Below are 18,636 nucleotides of genomic sequence, written 5' to 3'. Positions count from 1 at the left end.
AGAATGAGGGCTGGAGAAGACTTGGGAGAGTTGCCAGGAACACCATAAAGGTGGATTTATTAATTCTATTTATTACATAGCTAATTAAGTCAGGCCTGAGGCAGTGTGTACTCTTCTGTAGGTGTTGTCTTAACATAAGCAGGGGAAGGTATATTGGGGTTTGAAGGAAACTCAGCATTTTTCCTTAAAACCACCCAGAAATGTAAGCATTTGTAAAATGCTTATGTATTATGCACCAATCACTGTAAGAAGTGTTAATATATTCTCTTAAGAGATTGCTTTTTTTAAAAATTTCTCACCCCTCCTGCCATCATAATTAATAGGTGCTAAGAGTTTTCTTTTCATTTTTTTTCTTAACATTTTATTTATTTATTTGTTTTTAAATTTTATTTGACAGAGAGCACAAGTAGAGGGAGAGGATGAAGGAGAAGCAGGCTCCCCACTGAGCAGGGAACCAGATGCAGGGCTGGATCCCAGGACCCTGGACAGATGCTGTACTGAGGGAGCCACCCAGGCACCCTGTGAGAGATTTTAGACCTAGGATGCAGGTAGGAGAAGCAAGCCAGGGGTTCCTTGGCCCAACACTAATGACCGTGGCTCAGACAAACCCATCTTCCACAGCAGGCTTCCAGATGCTCTGCGAAGGAGACATTCCCCTTCCTGTCCCTGACTGCTCTGCCAGTTCACAGCAGATCCATGTTTCTGACGGCTCCTCTTTGGTCATTCTGCCAGGGACAGCCAAGAGGGCTCCAAGCCTTGTGTGAACCCCAGACCTGGGGGTCCCAGCCCTTAACTCTTTCCTCTGCCCTTGATGACCCCAGAATAGAACAATTCAGCGACTGTCAATCCATGCCAGGCCAGAGAACAAACACAGCAGTACACAAGATCAACTCGCTTTGGCCCCAGGAGCCTGGATTCCCCAAAGAGGGTTTCGCCTGGTCTCTGAAGGGGGTTCCGGGGGTTCCAAGATGGCCACGAGTGGAGCCCACCAGGTAGAGAGGCCCCTGGAGGGTGTCCACGGGGGCTGGGCAGACCGGAAGTTCCCCTCAGGCCTTCCCTTGCGGCTCCACTGTGCCCTGAGGAGAGAAAAGGGCCAGCCACACCGCACCGGGGCCGCGGCCGTCAGGCGAGCCGCCCAGGAGTGGCAGCTGGGCAAGCGTGGAGCTCAAGCAGCTGGGCGAGGCAGGGGACTGGGCAGGGGACTGGGGTCCGGGAGTCAGCCTGGCAGAAGAGCAGCGGGAGCCGGCAGGGGGCGCAGCCAGCTCCCTCGAGGGACAGGACGGAACAGGAGGCGGGGCGAGGGCACGCGGGCCTGCGGAGGCGCGCGCGCCTGTTTGCTCCCCCCCCCCGCCCCCCCGCAGCGCGCGCGCACCTGCCTGCCCCGCGCACTGCCTTCCGAGGGCCCAGCGAACTCGCCGCGCAAGTAGCGCCTCTCTGGGAGATGGGGTTTCTGGGCTGCCTGAGGAGGGCGCAGGGGATGGCATCTGAGACCCGCTGACTCAGGTACTGAGGGGTTCAGGCGGGGGTAGGGGCGCGAGGGAGGGAGGGAGAGAGGCTGGGGCGCTCCTGCCCTCTGCCACCTGCTGCTGCGTCTGGGTGCTCCTAGGCCCCACAGCCCTTGCCTCAGAGCCCTCACTCCACTTCTCGGTACCCGGGGAACACGTGGGGCCCTACTGACATCAAGGGGCCCAGCACCACTGGGCTCGTTTGCCCCCCGGAGAGATGCCTGTGCTGACAGGCTTCTTTTCCAGAACTTGATGAAAAATTTTGTCCCTCAGACTCGCCGGCCTCCTCAGCCTGAGGGGAGCTGGCTCTGCCCGTGCAGCCTGGGCCCCCCTGGTCCTCCTCCACCTCCAGTGCCTTTTACCTAGGAGCCCCAAGATACCATTCCTATCTGGCCCATGGACCCCTTCCCCCCACCCCCACCTCTCCACTTTGGTGCTGCGACCACCCTGGGATCACTTCCATCTCAGACTCCCTACCCCACAGGTCCTTGTCTACCTCCAGGCCTGACTCCTGGCCCCTCTCACCTCTGGAGTCACTGAAACCCTTCCACTTGGGGGCCACTAGCATTTGTGGTCCCAGACTCCCAGGACTCCCCTCCCCCTTGGAGCTCCCTACCCTGTTTCTTCTAGGAACTGCTGTGCCTAGAGCACAGAAACCCCACATTCTCAAGCCAGCTGTCTTCGGGCCAGGGACTCAGCTATCCTCAGGGACCCTCCTTTCCTGGGCCACATACCCCTCTCTGTGCAGGAGAGACTAGAGAGAGCAGTCTTGGGGATCCTTCCCTCCAGCTGGATGGAGGGGCAGAAGCTGGGGTGTGTGTGTGTGGGGGTGCTCACAGGTGGCCTCCCTGGGTAAGGAGCTGCCAGGAGGAAGCTTCAGAGTGAGGCCATGATGTGGAAGCCTCAGGAAGCAGAAGGACTGGCTGCACAGATGCCAGGTTCCTGGCTTGGGCAGTGGGCATTTAGTGGCCAGAGCCCTACAGGGCCAACCCCGTCCAAACCCACCCTCACCCCCACCCCACCCTGGCCAGCTTTTTTGTCTTGAATTTGCACAGCACCCCTTTCTCCAGTACGAAATTGAAAGCTTTGCTTTGGAAAGTTCTGTATCCAGGAGGCTCCTGGGCATCCACTTACTTTATTTCCTGAGGCTAGTTGAGGAGGGTGGCATCTTTGGGACCTTAACAGCAGGTCTCCTGGTCCTTCCTGACTTCCTTTATTTATTTATTTATTTATTTATTTATTTATTTATTGGAGAGAGAGAGAGAGATAAAGGAGAGAGAGAGATAAAGAGCGCACCACAGAACACATGCAGGCACAGGTGAATGGGCCAGGCAGAGGGACCAAGAATCTCAAGCAAACTCCCCACTGAGTTTGGAGTCAGGTGGGGCTTGATCCCAGGACCCTGAGATCATGACCTGTGCCAAAATGAAGAGTCAGATGCTCAACCAGCTGAAACCACCACCCCCCTTTTACAGATGGGTTACATCTACGCACTGTTAGGTGCTTTGCCTGGACCCCGCTAGTCTTACAGCAGTCTTAGGACACCGTCTCTTGCCCAGTGTATCTGGTCAGTACCAACTCATGCCTCAAGTGTGGGAATGACTTCTTCCTGACTCCTTCTTAACCCCCTGTCCAGCCTGCATTGCCCACCCCTCTCCAGGCTGTCCTAGTTGTATATATTGGATCCCTGTAGATTGTGGGCACCATCGGATCCTAACCCAAATGAGAACGTCTCAGGGTTATGGAGTAAATATACCCTTTAGGAAACATTAAAGGACGTAGCATAACTGGTCCAGGGTCACCCAGCCTGTGAGAGGCATGGGTGAGATTCAGACTGCACTGGGTCCCGCAGCCATTTTCAGCTCACCTTAGTGTCCAACCTGGTCCCAGCAGGTTGCTGCTCAGCACTTTGCTTTGTGCTGAGCTGGGCTTGCTTCCTGCTTGTGAAGCCATTTTCACAGTATGTCCCCAGCCCACCCTCTCACATTCAGCATCAGTGCTGCCTTGGCTGGCCTCTGTTGATCCTGCCGTTCGTCTCCATCCCTCTGTCACCCCTCCGGCCCACTGTCGTACTGCCCTCTGCCCAGTGGGCCAAGTTCTGAGTTTCATGCCTGCACTTCCTCTCAACTGTGCTCTGTTGAAATCCTCTCTAACAGGGAGGACCTGCTTATCAGAGCAGCTTGATTTGGAATCTGTCTCCCCTGGGGGTCAGAGTTTCTGACCATCATGTCCCCAGCCTCAACACTGGGGATGCCTGCCCAGCCTATTGTGGGTGCTCGTGGAGATCTGGGATCTTGGAGAAGATTTGCCATGAAAATAGGCATTTATACATAATACGAAAGAGAAGATTTGAGGAAAATGAGTGGGTGTCATCTGGTAATGTTTGTGTTAGGGTGGTTCTGAAATTTCTGGGCCCTGAGTTATCAAGAATCCTAGATTGCCCAGCCAGAAGGTCCTCAGGTAGATCAGCTGGGCTCCTCACCTCATTTGACAGATGGGAAGTTGAGGCCAGAGTTTAGTGCCACAGAGCAGGTGTGAGGAGAGATGTTAGTGACAGGAAGAAACCATAAAGTGAGCACAAAGTGGCTGAGCCTGGGCTTTGTTTATGCAAATGAGTTGCTAAAACAGTGGGCCTGAGGCTGCTGGCCCTATCTAGTGCCCAGCAAGAAGTAATACCAGCCCACACCTTCTGAGGTTTAACTCATGCCAGGAATGATTTTCAGTGTTTTATTTGTGAGCACCTGGGTGGCTCAGTTGGTTCAGCTGAGGTTATGCTCCCAGGGTGCTGGGATCTAATCCTCACCAGGCTTCCTCCTCAGTGGGAAGCCTGCTTCTCCCTTTCACACTCCCCCTGCATGTGTTCCCACTCTCCCTGTCTCTGTCTCTCTGTCAAATAAATAAATAAAATCTTAAAACAACAACAACACCACCAAAATGCTTTATTTGCCTGAGGAGACAGGGTCTGTTATGGCTACCATTTTAATGCATGGAAATATGGGCACAGGGGAGTTAAAGCAGTCTAGGTCACACAGCTTGTAAGTGGAGGAGCCAAGATTTGAACCCTGGGCAGCCTGCCTCCAGAACCTGCATTATTTTTCCCCCTTTATGTCATTTTTAAAAACCTTTCCCTGAATTCTAACATACAGAGACGTGTAAACATTGTTAAGCATGTAGTTTATCGATCATCACAAAGCTTAGGTTCTGAAGCATTGCAGCAAGGTGGGGTGAGCTTTGATGTTTGACAGCCTTGTGATGAGTAGAGCGTGTGACAGTGCCTAGCGGGTTTGGTGCCTGGTGAATGTTTAATAAATGGTTTTCTATTCTTAATAATGAAGATTCTAAGTTGTGCTGGTTTTGTTAAGTGGTCCAAATACCTTCCTCATCGGTCAGTTGCCTGTCAGTCACCTTGTAGGTACTTGTGATGAGTCACTTTGGTAAGTCACTATATGTAGCTGAAACATTTGGGGGTAGTGGAGGGACACCCTCCCTGCCCCCACTGCCCCTGCATTGAAAGTCTGTAATTTAAAATGTCCCACCTGTGCCTTTTTTTTTTTTTAACATAACCACTTTGGGACAGTGAAAGCTATATGTCTTCTCCTTAGGGTTGTGACAGAGCCTTTGGGGACCCTCAACAGCTTACTTCCAGTTTCTGTCTGGCATGCTAATGGGCCGAAAATTATTTTTAACAACATTCTATCACATTCCAGGCACCTGGAAGGAGGAATATGTTAAACTTCTAGGAAATTATTTTTTGGAACTGTTTTTATCCTGAGGAATAACCCATTAAAAATCGAATGACTTTTATGGTTGACTTTTCCACTCTACATAATGCAAACTGACCCGTTGTTTTCAGCTGCTTCTGCAGCAGTGGGAAGAGCAAGCCTGTTGGTGTCCTCCCCAGGTTGGCCCCAGCACAGAGCTGCATCATTCTACACACCCCTCATGCCTTATCTCCTTGTCTGTGAGGTGGTAATGATGGTGCAGGGAGCTCCGGGGGTTGTTGTGAAGGTTACAGAGATGGGGGGTGTGAACTTTGAACAGTGTGCCCGACATACAATGCAGACCTGGTGAGCAGAGGCAGCTGCTCACGTTAATTGTTGATGCCGAGGCACTGGAGTTCCACAACAGCCTATGCCTTTCTTTCCTGGGTCCTTTTTGTCTCAGCCACCACCTTAGAGAAAGTGACTCAGCAAGGCTGGTGCTTGTGGAGCCCTCTACAAAGCCAGCTAATTCACGTGGGTGATGCCCTGGAGATTAGGGGGTTTTCCTGGGTGATAGGACCCCATTTCAGAGGCTTAACTAGCCGGTTTCTCTTAACTGGTCCTGTCCTATAGGGTCAAGATGAAAGCCTGCCAGGAGACTGATGGTCTCACCAGAATTTTCCACAGGAAGCATGAAGGACCTCATGGGGCCTCGTGCAGAAGGACATGGGTGTTAGAGAGAGAACAGGTGGGACATCGCCTGTACCATCATGGGCAGGTCACTATATCTGGCTCAAGCCGGCTTTCTTCCCATCTGGGAAATGGCTGGCAGAAGACCATGCTTTTTCACAGGAAGGATGAGGGTTTAGGGAGGTATTTGATGACTGTGTTGGGGCTGCGTGAGTAGCAGAGTTGACCGAGGGGCCTTGGGGTCACAGACTTGGGTTCAGGCCCCCACTGCTGCCACATAAAAGTAGATCCCTTGGGTAAGCCATGGACCTCAGTGTCCTCCTCTGTGCACTGGGGATAATACCTAGCATGTAGGTCTGGGAGGGGTACAAAGCAGAAGGCCATATTAGGAGCTTAGAGCAGAGCCTGGTACTCACTAGATTATAGTTTTATGGTGATACTCTGGCATCACTGGTGTTGCAGACCTGGTCCTACCCTCTGGAAGCTTTGGCTGTGTGATAGATGGCTTCTGAGGCTGTGGCTGACAGAAAGAAGCGGTGTCTGTCTTTTCTTAAGATTAAGGGTACAGAGGGGCGCCTGGTGGCTCAGTCGTTGAAGCATCCAACTCTTGGTTTCAGCTAAGGTCATGATCTCAGGGTGGTGGGATTGAGCCCTGAGGTGTGCTCTGCTCTCAGTGTGGAATCTGCTGGAGGTTCTATCTCCCTGTATTTGTGTGTGTGCGCTCTCTCTGTCTCTCTCTCTCTCTCTCCCTAAAATAAATGAATCTGTAAAAATAAATAAATACATACATACATAAATTAATTAATTATGGGTACAGAAATCAGTGACGGAGCTGGGCTAATGGGACGATTGGCAGCAAAGACAGGTGCACCCTGCTTGAAGGCTCGGGGGTAGCTGCGGTGTCGCCAGTGGTGATGGGGGTGTGAGGAAGTTGCCTTGTGCATCATCCAGAGAGGAACTTAGATGGGGAGGGCTCCAGGGTGTAAATGCCCATGGGCAGGAAGCATCTTCAGGCAGATGAGTGTTAGAGGGTGTCCTCGTGGGTGGGGAGCACCCTTTCTCCCAGAAGCTGGCCACGAGTGGAGGTGTGCCTGCTGGGGACATAACTAAATCATTGGGGTTTACCCTCCTAAGCTGTTAATTTATGAAGATGTGGCCAAGACCTTGTCCCACTGCTTTTTAAAGAGAAGTAAATTAAACTGTTGTTTGGGATGGCGTTATCTTCCAAAGGCTTATTCAGAGTCAGTGGCAGAGCTGCTGTGGGCTTTCCAACTTGTCTTGAAAGCCTGGTCCAGGCAGGGTGCAGGATATTCCCATCTCTTGGGGTCTCTTACCCTCTCTGCTTGTGGCAGAATGTGGTTTTGTGACTGGTAAATAAATAAACAGGCATCTTGTGCAGATCCTTCAGCTCTTTGTGTGGCTGCGGTAGAGGAAATTTCCACTCACTGGGCACAGACTGTGGTTGGACGGGCAGTATGCCAGGGCTCTTGCCGAGCATTCTCCTTTCATGTAATCCCTGACCCAGACATGAGTTTTGTGGTGTTGCCACTTTCCTGCTGGCCAGGAGGGAAGTTGAGGCCCAGGAAAGTTACACTTTCTTGCTATGGTAAGCGGCAGAGCCATGTCAGCTGGTCCAGGCCCTGGCTTTCAGGTCTGTTTGCTGTGAGCATTTCCTCTGGTGTTTCCAGCTTTTGGCCTGTTTGACCTGTCAAACTATTGATGGTGTTTTGATAATTCTAATACTCTCGACATTGTGAGAGATTAGCTGTTCACTTTGTGCTAGAAATGTTTCTTGCTGTATTCTCCTTTTAATTAAAAAAAAAAAAAAAAGTCAAAGTCCCCAATTTCTGCCCATTTGAATCTCCCTGAGTCTGCCTGTTGTGAAGTGGTTGGGTTTGGGGATTTCTAGGGCAGGGGCCCTGACATAGTTGGTGGTGGCTTTGCCTGGAGGAGCCCAGGGCTCAAGACTCAGAATGGGGACTGGAGCAGTGTGAACTGTGGCCTGAAAATGTGTTCATGTGTGCTGAGGTGGTGCCCAGATTCTTTTGGAGGATGAACTGAGGTTTTGATCAGTAGGTTATAGAAACACTTGATGGAATAACACTGATAATTTTGTTTTTGTATTCAATCCTAATTTTGTGTTTTGTTTTGGTGTAGTGCAGTGTGCTCTATGTTCTAAGAAAAAATTGGCAATCAGTTCATACCGTATCATGACTTAATAATCCTTCCTCACTCACCGGGTCATATTTCAGGTTTTTATATGTAGTTCCATCTGTTTCTGAATTCTGCATTTTGATTCATTCCTTCATTTTTAAATTTCTTATTTTAAAGATTTTAAGATTTTATTTATTTGAGAGAGAGAGAATGAGCTAGGGGCAGGGGCAGAGGGAGAAGGAGAGGGAGAATGCTCACTGAGCAGGGAGCCTGATGTGGGGCTCAGATCCCAGGTCCCTGAGATCAGGACCTGACCGAAAGGCAGATGCTTAACAGACTGAGCTACCCAGGTGCCCCCCCCCACATTCCTTCATATTTTTATTTTTTCTCCAGTGCTGCACTGTTTGACTGGTTGCTTCAATTTCTGGGAGGGAGGGAGATGACCCCGTCCCCTGTTCTTCTAACAAGTTTGCTTTTGCTGCATTGACTGTAGAAGGGCCAGGTTTCCTGAAGGTGAGTAGAATGGTTCAGTGACACCCAAAAGGCAGTGGCTATCATTGTTCCTACAGTGCTTCAAAATGTTCACCCACTGACTCTTTGATGATGGCAGCCACCAGCAAATCTCTTGCAGAGGACTGCTGCCTTGGGATGCTTTCCTCGTGGTGCTGGACTTCATTCCCCCTGGGCAGCCAGTACAGCTAGGATTAGAACCCAGGAAAAGTCCCATTAGAACCCAAGAAAGTGGGGTGCCTGGGTGGCTTAATCGATTGTCTGCCTTCAGCTCAGTTCATGGTCTTAGGGTCCTGAGATCAAACCCTGCACTAGTGTCCATGCTGGCTGTGGAGCCTACTTAAAATCAAACAAACAAAAATCAGCCCAAGAAAGTACCATCCTTTGTGTTGTTCTATACTGTGGATCAGATTTTCTTTTTCTTTTTTTCTTTCTTCTTTCTTTTTAAAGATTATTTGTCAGTGAGAGAGCACAAGCAGGGGGAGCAACAGGCAGAGGGAGAGGCAAGGAGTTGGGTTGGGCAAGGAGTCTGATGCAGGACTTGATCCCAGGACCCTGTGATCATGACCTGAGTCATGTTAGGCTGCTGCCTAACAGACTGAGCCAACCAGGCTTCCCCCGGGATCAGACTTCAGTAACCCTACCAGATTTCTTTAGTTTTGACATTTTAAAGGACAATGAAAGGTAGCTAAACCTACACCAGGGTTCTCCATCTGCTGGGGCTGTGCTGTCCAGGCCTGTGTGCCAACTACCCCATCAATTCCACCCACGTTTTAGCCAGAGAACTGTAGGCAGGTGTGTGTGTGTCACTGAAAGCTTTGACTCATCATTCATATCTTTATTGTAAGTTTATGGTCTTTATTTTTCATTTTTTTGGGTAAGATTTTATTGATTTGTTTGTTTATGAGAATGAGTGGGGAGCAGAGGCAGAGGGAGAAGCAGACTCCCTGCTGAGCAGGGAGCCTGACATAGGCAAGATCCCAGGACCCAAGATCCCAGGATTATGACCTGAGCCCAAGGCAGATGCTTAACCGACTTAGCCACCCAGATGCCTCTTTATTTTTACTTAATTGATTATCTGCCTTTCTGAGGCAATCTTCTACCTGGGTTTTCATAACTCCACACTAAGCTATTCTTCCACTAGGTGTGGCCTGTTTTGAGGTCATTCCTATATATTCTGGCTGTGCTGCTAAATGATGCTATGATCTTGGACTCATTTTTTTTTTCTTACCTCTCTGAGCCTTGGTTTCCTCTGTGCTAATGGGGATAATATGCCCTCTCTTGTAGATGTGTGGAGGGCCATGGCTGACTTGAATGCTGTTGGGGTCATCTCACAGCACATGGCATACACAATTTATCTTGCTTCCTGTCTTTATAACAACATCTTGGTTTTCATGCTGTCTTAGAACAAGTAGAACTTGACTTACATGTAGGTTGTGAATTCACGTACTTTTGACAGAGGTGTTATTTTAGTTTAGTTTAGTTTAGTTTAGTTTTAAGCAGGCTCCACACCCAGTGCAGAGCCCAGTGTGGGACTCAAACTCACCACCGTGAGATCAAGACCCGAGCTGAGATCAAGAGTTGGCTGCTCAACCAGCCTAGCCCCCCAGGCATCCCTTCTGTTTATCATTTTTCAAAAAATGTGACAAACAAGTAACACTTTCTCTGCCTGGACCTGTCCTCACACCCGCTATGCTGGCCTGGGGGTCAGACATGTAACTGGTATGGTGCTGGTGATGATGAGCAAGACAATTGTTAAGTCTTTTTACCCTAGCTGCTGTTGTCCTATTATTTCACTTTATTTTTTTTTAAGATTTTATTTATATTGTGGTGATATATGCTAAAACTGTAGCTTCTGGTCCTGCATTAAAACTTGGATATGTAGGGCATTTTTTAAGGAATCATACCTAGAAATACAGTATTTGTTTTTCTCTGTCTGACTTATTTTGCTTAGCACAATACCGTCTAGGTACATCCATACCGTTGTAAATATCAGGATCTCATCCTTTTTGATGGCTGAGTAATATACCATTGTGTGTATGTACCACTTTGTCTTCTGTTGCTGGACACTTGGACTGCTTCCATATCTCGGCTATGGAGATAGCCAAGGAAGGAAATGCTGCAGTAGGCGTAGGGGTGCATCTGTGCTTTCAGAATGTTGAGTCTGATGTGTCACATCAGATGAGTCCCACAACAGTCATGGGAACTCAGGAAGGGAGCCAGGCCCAGAAGATAAGAGGAGGAGTGCAGCTTTAGGCGGTCTGAGTTGAGGTGTCTTTGGGACCTGCAGGTGTAGGTTCTGGTTGGACAGTCAAAATGTAGGGATGGGTGCTTGGGGGAAGAGAGATGCAATCATGCTGTTGCCAAGGGATATATTCCTTGTAGAGAGAGTGACAGTTAAGGATTTAGGGTAATTCCTTCTTTTCTTGGGCAGATAAAGAGGAAGGATAAAGGAGTAGTGGATGGAAGGGGAGGGACGTGGCTTTGATGCCAGGAAGGCATTTTTGCACAGATGTCTAGAGAAGAGAGATTTCAAGGAATGAAATGTCAGAAATGTTCGATGATGTGAAAAGTTGCAGAGCAGCTTGATTGGGGGGTGGTGGTAGATCGTGGAGGTTGTCACTGAGTACTGAAAGAAAAGGCGAGGTGAGTAGTGGAGTCCTAAGCCAGAGAGATAGAGTGACTGGGTGTGAGACCATGGAGGCCACACACAAGAGTAGCCTTTTAGAAAGTTTGATGGTAAAGACAGACGATCATAACTCCAGGCATAGCTTGGTCGAGGGCGGGTTTTACAGGCTGTATTTACCTATTTGCAGGTTGACTGAAGGGAGATGATGGATGGTGCATGGCGCTGGGGGTTGTGGGTTGAGACGGGATCAGGTATACAGAAAAGCATGTAGAGAGGAGTATATGGATGCCCTGACTGCTTCTGTAGAACCCAAGGCCAACATTAGGCATGGAGGGAATGGAATGTGGCTCAAAGAGATGTGCAGTCTCAGACACAGACCACATGGCTCAGAGTCTTACAGGGCTCTCCTTGCCTCTGCGTGGCCCTTCTCACAGGGTTTAAGTTTTGAACAGTCCTTTTGTTGCTCTGGGTTTGGGCTGTGACTGGAGAGACAGAGCAGAGAGCAAGGGCTGAGGAAAGACCAAGAGGGCAGGAACTCACAGAGGGGAGTCTACTACCCTCTCTGCCTGCCCTGGTATGGGCTGTCTCCTGACCTGGATGTACGGATGACCTGCCATTACTTCTTTTAAGAATCCATTTGGCTTTACCCTGCCAGAAAGCAACACATGTTTACTGAAGAATAGTGGGAAACCCCAGAAAAACTGAAAGAAGAAAATAAGCACTCAGCTGAAGACAACCTTTCAGGAGTTCTGGCACCTTTTCCTCCCAACTTTCACTGAAGTTGAATAGATAAATGTATATATATGAAGTGATTTCTGGGAAAGACCCAAAAAAAAAAAAAAAAAAAAGATACCAACAACAAGAAAACAAAAAATAGATCAAAGCAGAAGAAAATGGTGTTCATTTTCTTCCCGAGGCTGCCTTTTCTCCATACTGCTACTTGGTTTTACTACTTGCTTTTCTCCCTGGGCTTTTTTCTTTCTTCTTCTCCTTCTTCTTCTTCTTCTTCTTCTTCTTCTTCTTCTTCTTCTTCTTCTTCTTCTTCTTCTTCTTCTTTTTTTTTTTTTGTTTTTTGTTTTTTAATCATTTTTTAAATTTATTTTTAGCATAACAGTATTCATTGTTTTTGTACCACACCCAGTGTTCCATGCAATCTGTGCCCTCTCTAATACCCACCACCTGGTTCCCCCAACCTCCCACCCCCCGCCTCTTCAAAACCCTCGGGTTGTTTTTCAGAGTCCATAGTCTCTCATTGTTCACCTCCCCTTTCCAATTTCCCCCAACTCCCTTCTCCTAACTCGCCATGTCCTCCATGCTATTTGTTATTCTCCACAAATAAGTGAAACCATATGATAATTGACTCTCTCTGCTTGACTTATTTCACTCAGCATAATCTCTTCCAGTCCCATCCATGTTGCTACAAAAGTTGGGTATTCATCCTTTCTGATGGAGGCACAATACTCCATAGTGTATATGGACCCCATCTTCCTTATCCATTCGTCCACTGAAGGGCATCTTGGTCCTTTCCACAGTTTGGCAACAGTGGCCATTGCTGCTATAAACATTGGAGTACAGATGGCCCTTCTTTTCTCTACATCTGTATCTTTGGGTTAAATACCCAGTAGTGCAATGTCAGGGTCATAGGGAAGTTCTATTTTTAATTTCTTGAGGAATCTCCACACTGTTCTCCAAAGAGGCTGCACCAACTCGCATCCCACCAACAGTGGAAGAGGGTTCCCCTTTCTCCACATCCTTTCCAACACATGTTGTTTCCTGTCTTGCTAATTTTGGCCATTCTAACTGGTGTAAGGTGATATATCTCAATGTGGTTTTGATTTGAATCTCCCTGATGGCTAGTCTCCCTGGGCTTTCTTGACAAAACATGGTTCCACTACTTTTTCCTTCTTCAAAGTGTTTGACAGAGTCGTTTGCTTTCAACATGGAGTTTGAGCAAAATGGACTATTGTTTTAAAATATTCTATCATGTATGCTGTAATATCTCTTCCCGGACATGATACAAATGCTATGATAAAGAGAGATGCTTTGAAAGTGATCACCAGAGTTGTGAAATTCATTGGCATGATCCTACTTTTGAGGGTCATAATTCATTTAGTTTTTCTGCTCCAGGTTAACCTTCACAGTCTTCAGTTGTTATGTGCATTAGACACAGTATTAGCTGCAGTGACAGTAAAAATACTCCTGTCACCCTTTACGGTACCATTTTACTGGCATCTCCTTACCACTGTAGCATCTTTAAACCCTGTTTCCACCCTGTTCATTCCTTTAAATGCCTTTTCTCTCTGGCTTTCCTTAAAACCTTTTTCTTAGTTTTTGGTGTTCTGTAGCTTTACCACAAAATGTCTAGTTGAAGATTTCTTGTCTTGCTTGGTATCTGTGCATTTCCTGTATTTCTGGATTTATCATTTCTGTATAATGCTCAGCTGTTGTCTTCTGAAATGTTGACTCTGTCCTTCTGCTGTACTTTCCAGGATTCTTATTTAAACCTCCCATCTGTTGTCCATGTCTCTCGAGCTGGTGTTCATCCTCTTCTCCTGCCTCCTTGTGTTGCATTCTGAAGAATGTCTTCACTTCTTGTGTGCAGTGCGTGAATTCCTTTATTTGGGGCTCATCTACTGCCCGACCATTCTGTTGTGTTTTACATCTCAGTGATTTTTGGTCCCTGTTTAACTTCCTTCAGTTCCATGATCACACTTGGCCTGTTGCTTTTCATAGGCTCTTGATCCTTCTTCATTTTTAAACCTCTTTTGTGTTGTTAAACAATTAACATGTAATATTTCCTATTCTGTATGTGATCATTCCAGTGTCTAAAGTCTTCATTTTCCCCCAGTCTGCTGTCTCTCACAGTGGCCTCATTTCTTGCATGCTCTGTGATAGGATATTGAGACCAGATTTATTGGAACATAGATGTAATCTCTTTTAATTCTGTTTTTTTTTTTTTTTTTTTTTTTGTTTTGTTTTTTGTTTTTTGTTTTTGTTTTTGTTTTTTTCTGGAGGGTTTGTCTTTCCTTTGCCAGGAGGCTGGGAGTGTTCTTGGTTGGGATCACTTTGGTTCCATTTGAGGGTCCTGGTTTATTAAGGAAAGCTCAGATTCAGTTCCCCCAACTTACCATGTGGTGGGAACTGGGGTCCAGAGGGCACAGACCTGTAGAGATCCTGCAGTGAAAATGGCATTTGTTCTCTGGCACCTGATTAGTTTCTCTTGAGCTTGTTGCTTATAGATCAGGTTTGGGCTCACTTGTTTCTGCCACCTCCCTTCTTCCTGCTTCCTTTCCTACTGTTTTCTAAGTCCTTTGTTAGTTTTCCGATGTCCTCTAAAGCCCAGAAATGTTTTGTGAATTCCACTTGCCATCACTAATTGCAAGTCTCGTCCTGCAGCAGGGAGGCTAGAGCCAGACACTGTAATCCTCTGCCTCCCACAGAGGAGATTTTAATACCCTCTCCTCGTGTCCAGAAATTCTAGATTGGGGATGGAGTTATGGAGACATTACCATCTACAGAGGATTAGTTGCCTATATAATAGAACAAGTATGCATTATTCTAATCTTCCTAAAACGTCCATTTTGCACTATAAATATGAATGAATAAGGAACCCGCATTACTTTTGTTTATGCAGATGTTCTCTTTTCATCTCTGGCTTTAGAAGTAGGTTGTAATTTGTATGGTTCATTCTGAAAATTGGATAACTTCATTCTTATTTTCTACATGTTGGTGCCATATAAAGTGATGGTTTATGGAGATTCAGAGGTAAATATTTATCAACATATAAATAATTGGGGAAGCCTTCCTTTACAAAAGGTAGAATTATTAAGACCTGTTTAATCCCAGAAAGGATATCTGTAAAGATAGCCCATAAATAAAAAGTGGATCATAAGAAAGCAGAGAGAGGAGAGAGTTTGGAAGGAGCACGTGTAGGGACACCTGCTGCCTATCCTTGTAAGTCAGGGGTGATCTGGAAGGGAAACCTTGTTAAAGGAGGCAGTAGTGTTTAGATGTAATGAGCTACTGAAAACCTCACAGTGTTCTGGTGAAGCAAGTGGTGTGCAATCCAGGCTGCCAGCCCAGTTGAAGTTGTGGCTTCAGGCAGCAAGCGAGCAGGCCTTTCAGTCTGCCTTTATCTCCAGTGGGAGCAACTTGTCCTCCTTGAAGTTGGCCTCTAGACATCTTTTCCTGTGGCTACACATCTGTTCATCACTGAGAATTTCTGCGGTTGCTGCTTTATGGGGATGTTTGTGAGTTTGGGGTTTTGTTTGTTTTGTTTTGTTTTTTACCGAGGTTCACTTGCTAACTTTACTCTTCTCTTAAAAATATATTTCATCTAGGAGTACCTGGATGGCTAAGTGGGTTAAGCCTGTCTCTTCAACTCAGGTCATGATCTCAGGGTCCTGGGACTGAGTCCTGCATCGGGCTCTCTGCTCGGCAGGGAGCCTGCTTCCTCCTCTCTCTCTCTCTCTCTCTCTCTCTCTGTCTGCCTATCTGCCTACTTGTGATCTTTCTCTGTCAAATAAATAAATAAATAAATAAATAAATAAAATAAATCTTTAAATATATATATATATATATAATCTCTTCCAGGAAGAGAGTATGGTGAGTGAAATAAGTCAAGCAGAGAGTCAATTATCGTATGGTTTCACTTATTTGTGGAGCATAACAAATAGCATGGAGGACAAGGGGAGTTAGAGAGGAGAAGGGAGTTGAGGGAAATTGGAAGGGGAGGTGAACCATGAGAGACTGTGGACTCTGAAAAACAATCTGAAGGTTTTGTAGGGGCGGGGGGTGGGAGGTTGGGCGAACCAGGTGGTGGGTATTAGGGAGGGCACGGATTGCATGGAGCACTGGGTGTGGTGCAAAAACAATGAATACTGTTATGCTGAAAAAATAAAAAATTAAAAGTGAAAAAAAAAAACAATGAATACTGTTATGCTGAAAAATATATATATATATATATATTTCATCTATCATTGCCATGTATTTCAAATGGTAGTGGGGGATGATGGTGTGGGACCCCATAAAGTGAATTTACACTGCCATCTTGACCACAATATAAGTGTCGTACACAGCCATCCTGTGTCCCCTTTCCTTCTGAAATGAATTCTCTCTTCCCAGCTATTATCAATGGAAGACTGGGGTCTTTGTTGTTGTCGTGACTTGTCCAAGATTGCACAGCTTTTGAAGTTTAACCTTTGGTCTGATTGTAGGACCCATTTTCCTTAACTCAGTGCCATTCAACCTACCATGTAGGAGTCTCAATACTCTCCTGCTTTTGAAGCTGGACTCCACAGGCCATGTATACCAGTACGTATCTATTCTTGTCTAGTTCACTCATTTATTACACACATTTACTGGATGCCAGCTACATGCTTCAGGCACCTTTCTAGGTGCAGGAGATATGGTGGTGGGCCAGTCAGACACAACCCCCTGCCCTCATTGAGCATGTTCCATTTCCTACTGCTGGAAGCATCCACCAGGAACAATGGGCTTATGCCAGAAGTCCAGCAATGACATGAGTCCCAGAAAATTCTGAATGGCTCTTTGTGGAAGTGATGCTTTGGTGGCAGCCCTTGAGGTAGCTCCCTGCACAGGTGAAAAGGAGGGCTGATGTAGAAACGCCTGAGGAATGGGCTTCAAGATCAAATAACTGAGCCAGGTCTTTAAGGTCTTATTTAGCTCTGAGATTCTTCAAGAACTTTACATGATACATGTGCATATTATAGTGACATAACAAAAACCCTATTCAAAGCACACTGTAAATTTGGAGGACGATTGTCTTTGCATTGTTTTTGTGATTAACTGACAGTTGATGATACAGGCACTGTTGTAAGTCACTTAACTCTGTGCCAGCACTTTGTGGTAAATTCTTTTATTATCCCCATTTTTCAGAGGGGGAGACTGATGCAAAGGGAGAAGTTCAGTGGTTCTCCACTGGCCACAGCTAAGCTAGCAAGAAGCAGAGCCTGCAGTGGAACCAGGCACTGTGGCTCCAGACCTCAGCTCTTCACCCTTGGCCTTCTTGCAGCACGCCTGCTTCCTTGTCACTAAGAACTTGGTGCAGGAATTTAACAGTACCTTTAACTTCTAGTTTTTCTTTCTCAGAACTGAATCTGCATTGCAGTGCATTCTGCATAAACATGTGTTTAATTTTGTCACCTTTAATTTTGTTTTTAGATAAGATCTGAAGGAGTCAAGCTGTTTCTTCTGTGGCTTCAAGCACTTCAGACAAACTGCAGAAGAGCAGGTGCTGATTTTTGCTTGCCTTGTGCCTGGTTTCCCAGCGATCATGTCATCCAGAGGGACCTGTACAGTGGAGACACTCATCAGTCCTAGCCCTGTTGTGGCGGATGGTGAGGAACATTTTAGCCAGCCTTACAGGTTGAAATGACTCTGGAAGTTCTCTTGGATTCCTCAGCTTGTCATGATCCTGAAGAGAAATCTTTATTTCATAGATGGGTTCAGAGGAGGAATTATCCCCTGCTCATGTTCACAGTAATGTCTAACAGACATTAGAATAGAAAGAATCAGAGCCTTTTTTTATATGAAATGAGGACAGGAGACATTTACTGAAGTTGTGAAAACAGGAATGGAAGGTAGGACTCAGATGTTGGGAACAGCAGGAAGTAGAGACACATCATGTACGTGGAGTGTTTTCTTGGCTGTGAATGAGATTTAAATCTGCCATCCAAAACTACTGTTTATTGTCCTCATCATGATTGTTTCATGAGTGGACATTCATCTGCTCACCCAGCTGTGTATTTTCATGCTGCATTCATGGAAAGACAGTAGCTGCTTCCTGGGAAAGTCATGACAGCCATCTGTGTCCCGTGAGTTTTTAAGGAACTTGCCAGTTAGGGCCATTGATTGATTAATGCACATCACTTTATTGCCCAATGACAGGTACTTGATCCTTAGGCTGACCAAAGCAGAATTTGGCAGAGAGAAGAATGGTTTAGAGGGAGAGGTGGCTTCATGGGACTTTGTACCATATTTCCAACCCCTTGATGCTCACTGGCCTGGTGTGTAGTGTGAGCAGGTTCCAAAGGAGGGGCAGATGTATTTTAATGAAGGCCATTTTTTAAAAACCCTTTGAACGTTGGTGAAAGAACTCCTTTTTTTTCCCCACTCTGGAGCAAAGATATATCCACAAGAAATCACTCCGCTCTTGCCGGCCATATCAGGGGAAAGGATCGCTGAGGACCAAACATGCTTTTTTCTTCAAGTACTATTGATCTGTATGGTTATTCAGGTAAAAGCAAAATCATGCATAATTCAGGAATGGTCTTCCTTTTGATGGGAAAGAGGAAACATTGCTTATTTTCTCCCAGCTCATCCATATTTTGCATGTTTGTTTGTTTTTTTGAGTTGACTCTTTATGATATTTCACTAGAACTTGAATATGTGCCATATCACATCAGCAAAGACCTGGCCTACATAA

General features: G+C 46.5%; 1 protein-coding gene and 1 long non-coding RNA gene across 2 annotated transcripts in view; one reads left to right on the top strand and one right to left on the bottom strand.

Annotated features, from left to right (window-relative positions):
- LOC125109843 (ral guanine nucleotide dissociation stimulator-like) overlaps nt 1-18,636 on the bottom strand; it is a 256,189-nt gene that overhangs the window by 7,821 nt on the left and 229,732 nt on the right. The gene's annotated exons all lie outside the window — the stretch shown is intronic.
- Nucleotides 407-18,618, top strand: LOC125108440 (uncharacterized). The gene is made up of 3 exons (XR_007129910.1): nt 407-548; nt 9,848-9,989; nt 17,373-18,618. It is a non-coding gene; the product is annotated as an uncharacterized LOC125108440 (long non-coding RNA).

Source organism: Lutra lutra, chromosome 9 (genome assembly GCF_902655055.1).
Source record: "Lutra lutra chromosome 9, mLutLut1.2, whole genome shotgun sequence".
Classification (NCBI taxonomy): Eukaryota; Metazoa; Chordata; class Mammalia; order Carnivora; family Mustelidae; genus Lutra; species Lutra lutra.
Note: the sequence above shows the minus strand (reverse complement) of the source record. Positions and strands in the feature narration are given on the sequence as shown.